Source organism: Muscardinus avellanarius, assembly GCF_963383645.1.
Source record: "Muscardinus avellanarius genome assembly, chromosome: 6".
NCBI classification, from domain to species: Eukaryota; Metazoa; Chordata; class Mammalia; order Rodentia; family Gliridae; genus Muscardinus; species Muscardinus avellanarius.
This window is the reverse complement of record NC_137791.1, coordinates 23,228,509-23,233,046: the sequence shown is the minus strand read 5'-3', so window position 1 is coordinate 23,233,046 and position 4,538 is coordinate 23,228,509.

The window sequence follows — 4,538 nt, the reverse complement described above, 5'->3', positions numbered from 1 at the left end:
AAGCTCCCAAACTTCCTCATGCTGAGAATAAAAACTACCCCCTGGCCCAGCAGTGCGTGAAAGCTGAAACTGCCTTATTCTCTGACAACCTAGCTAAATTTGCATATGTATAGTACCTGGCTTTTGTGCCTATAAATTATATGCTTCTATAGGACCATAGAGAAACAATCTAGCTACTCCCCAGTCTGATCAAACTGCATAAGATTCATTTTTGTTTTTATATCATTTGCATGTTTCTAATGCAGGTGGCCAAGTCGGGCCAGCCAAGATCCAGGGGGGATCCCCGGCTTGGCCACCAGCAGCACCCACAAGGGAGGCTGCTCGGCATTAGCAATGGGGAAAGTTCGCAGCCTCGAGATCTCACTGGAAGTAGCACACGGAGCACTCAGCAGAGGGCAGGCGCAAGTGGTAAGTCCGTGTGTTTTCCAGAGAAAATGGAAAGCACCAGCAAACCAGAGAACCAATTAGACTGGTTTAAAAAAAAAAAAAAAAAAAAAAAAAAAAAAAAAAAACCTCCCATTGTATCATTAAAAGAAGGCAGTTGTGTTCTCAAAAGCTAGCCTCTAACTTAAAAGGGTATCTGCAGGCAAGGTTATTCTTGTTTAGAGGAAATGTGAGTTAAACCACTCAGGAAGGAGACTTCTGTGTTTTTCTGACACATTCCTTGGGGGAGATACGCTATAGAGTCAATTATTTTTCAGAAAGCAAGTGTGTACTTTCTACATAGCTTCAGGTTAGCCCCACAGTTTAATTTGCAGTATTTACACTGGGAGATAATCCCTAATAAACTACTGGAAAAAGTACTGGCCTTAAGCAGCTCACTCCCAAGAAAAGTGACGTAGAGAGATTTACAAATAGATTCTCCCTCCTTATCCACCCCAGCCAAAGACACTACTCTGTACTTACATTGAGGCCATTACAAATTAGCAGCCAAAATACTGAGTCTAGCCCACAGTCTTGATATTTTATTATTATTTTCATTGGAGACCTTTGGATATTTTCATCCATTACTATGGTTTCACATGCCTGATCCTAGTGGGCATGCCACTGAACCAGCTGGATATATGGTTCCACCATAATGTGATTCTGTTCAGAAACTTTGGTTAGTCTTAGCAACACCAGTAGAGAGTTCTTGGAGAGGAGATAGTCACCTTGGCAGAAGAACCCAACCCATCCCTAAAGAAAGACCAGCAAGTTCACTTACTGTGGAGAAACAAAAATGACACAAAGTCTAAGGTAACTGATCAAAACCTTCAGCATTCCTAAGAAGCATGTGAGAATCTGGCTGGGGTATTCATTTCTGAGGCCCTGTCACTTCAGATTCTGACTCGTAGGTCTGAGAATGGGAACCCAAGAGTCTGCATTTCAACAAGCATGCAAGGCCCTGCTTCAACCCCTTTACATACAACAACTCTGTGAGGTCAGAACTAATATTATCCCCATTTTATAAGTGAAGAATTATCGCTTCTCAGCCTTTGGGCTAAAATCAAGTGTAGTACAAGTGAAGAAATTAAAGAAGAGAGGAATTAAGAAACTTAACTGTGTTTACAAGGCTACTAAGGGGAAAAACCAGGATATAAACCCTGGTTATAGTTCACACTCGACCACTTAGCTGGGCTTGATGGTGTGGTGACATGGTGGAATGGTGGCACATGCCTGTAATCCCAGTGCCTGGGAGGCTAAAACAGGAGGATCACAGGTTCACGGTCAGCCTCAGAAGTTTAGTGAGGCCCACCACAATTCAGCAAGATCCTGTTCCAAAAACTAATATGGCTGGAGGTATAGCTCAGAGGAAGAATGTTCCTGGGGTTCAATCCCTAGTACCACACACATACACCAAAAAAAAAAAAAAAAAAAAAAAAAAAAAACCAGGAACCCCTGAAGGTTTGAAGCTTCTAGCTCAGCTAAAGTCCTTTCATATTCACTACCAACCTTCAAAGACAGAATAAAGAGTTCCTTTTACAAGTTAAAATTAGGTAAATTGTGGAAGAACTGGCAAGAGAGGCTGTGGCTAGGATGAGTGCTCAGCCTCAGAGTCCCCATTTTGAAACAGAATTGAGTATTTCAGGAACACTCTGGTTATATGAAATAAAAAAGGGCCCTTCCTTCCAGTTTCCCAACTAAAACCACAAAAAAGGACAAGACTACAGAAGAGCTGGTAACGATTCCAACTCAATTCCTAGTTACTTCATATTACAAAATTATAATCAACACTAGAGGGTCTCTAAGAAAGGAATCAAAAGACCATGCCAGTTAGGAAGAGTTCTTAGACTTGATATCAAAACTGTGATCCAAAGGGGGCATGGTAGAATATGCCTATAGCCCCACTCCCTGGGAGACTAAGACAGAAGGATGATGGGTTTGAGACCAGCCTCAGCAACTTAGCAAAGACTCTCAGCAATCTATTGAGAGCCTGTGTCAAAAAGAAAAATTTTTTAAAGTCTGGGCACAGTGGTACATGCTTGTAATCTAGTACTTGGGAGATGGAAATAAGGAGGATCGCAGACTTGAGACCAGAATCAGTAACTTAGCAAGACTCTCATCAACCTAGCAAGACTTTGTTTCAAAATAAAAAATAAAAGCCCGGCGTGGTGGCCCACGCTTGTAATCCCAGCATTTGGGAGGCTGAGACAGGAGGATCATGATTCTAGGACAGTCTCAGCTACTTGGTGAAGCCCTTTGCAACTCAGTGAGACCCTGTTTCCAAATAAAGAATAAAAAATAGGGCTGGGGGTGTAGCTTGGAGGTAGAATGCCCCTGGGTTCCATCCCCAGTACCACAAAAACAAACAAACAAACAAATAAATAAATAAATAAATAAATAAATAAATAAATAAATAAATAGAGTTGGGAATATAGCTCAGAAGTAGAATACCCCTGGGTTCAATCTCCAATACCACACACACAAAAAAAGGGGGAGTATAGCCTGGTGGACTGTCCTCTACTGGCAAGTGAAGAAAACAGATGAATCACAACCATCCATATATCTCTGTGAGTGATTAAAATACAGACGTGCCTGTGCTTGTATAGTATACATACTTGCCTATGTATGTATATTACATGTACATAAATATGTACATATTATATAAATTCTAAAAAGACAATGAAAAATGTTAATAGTAGTTATTTCTGGAAAGGGGATTGTTTATGTGTTTTATTTAATTTTATTAGTTTTGATTACCTACATAGTATAATTTCTTTTCTTTTTTTTCTTTTCTTTCTTTTTTTTTTTTTTGGTGGTACTGGGGTTCCTGGAAACCCTTCTACCTCCGGGATACACTCCCAGACCTATTTTATATTTTTTATTTGGAAACAGGGTCTCTTAAGCCAGCAAGGCTGACTTCGAACCTGTGCAATCTTCCTTTCTCTTCCTCCCAAGCGCGGGGATTGCAAGTGTGCGCCACCATGTCCCACCCTGAAGGTTTTTGCTATAAGTGGGCTTCCAAAAAGCTGTACCACTTTATATTCCCAATAATTAACAACCCATTCTCTCCATACTTGCTAATGCTACTAACCAATACTGAAGATTAACTTGCTCTTAGATACTCTAGAATCTCACTTTGAGGAAAAATTTTTGTTTTCAACAGCAGATTAAGATGTAAGAATTAGGCCGGGCGTGGTGGCGCACGCTTGTAATCCCCGCGCTTGGGAGGCAGAGACAGGAGGATCGCGCAGGTTCGAAGTCAGCCACGCGCGCTGGTTTAGGAGACCCTGTTTCCAAATAAAAATGTAAAAATAGGTCTGGGAGTGTAGCCCGGAGGTAGAAGGGCTTCCAGGAACCCCAGTACCACCAAAAAAAAAAAAAAAGATGTAAGAATTATGAGCTGGGCCTGGTGGCACACCCTTGTAATCTCAATCAATACTTGGGAGGCTGAGACAGGAGGATTACAGGTTCACAGACAGCCTCATTTACTTAGTGGGGCTTTCTGCAACATAGGGAGATCTTGTTTCAAAATAAAGAATAAAAAATAGGGCTGGGGGTGTATCTCAGAGGTAGAATGCTCCTGGGTTCAACCCCCAATACCTCAAAAAAAAAATACAAGAATTGTCTAGTGGTCAGTTATATTCAAAATTTTAATTTGTCAATTTTATATAAGTTGAAGAATTTTGTCAGGTCTACTAAGATAAACAACAACAAAATCTCTGTAGGATTCAGTATTCAATTATCTCGACTTAGTTCATCATGGCATCTTCAACTTATTGTCTTACAGAGCTCAGCCTTCCTGCCAAGCCTGCAACTACACACAGAGCTGATCTTTGCATGACAGCTAGCTTGTAAGGATAATGTGGGAGAGATGAGACAGAGCAGGCTTGGTGATTTCTGGAAGGAATGGCGCTGCAGCCCAGTACAGATGAAGTAGTCCAAGAACGCTATTCACTGTTAGAGTTTCTATTATAAGCGATATAACTTTAATATACCATAATGAGTACTTCAATAGCAGCTATTTCAATCCTCTCCATTTTACAGAAGAGGATCTGGCTTAGAACTCAGTTCTCCTTGATGCCAGCCTCGGGCTCTTTCTCTAACACGATTCTGTC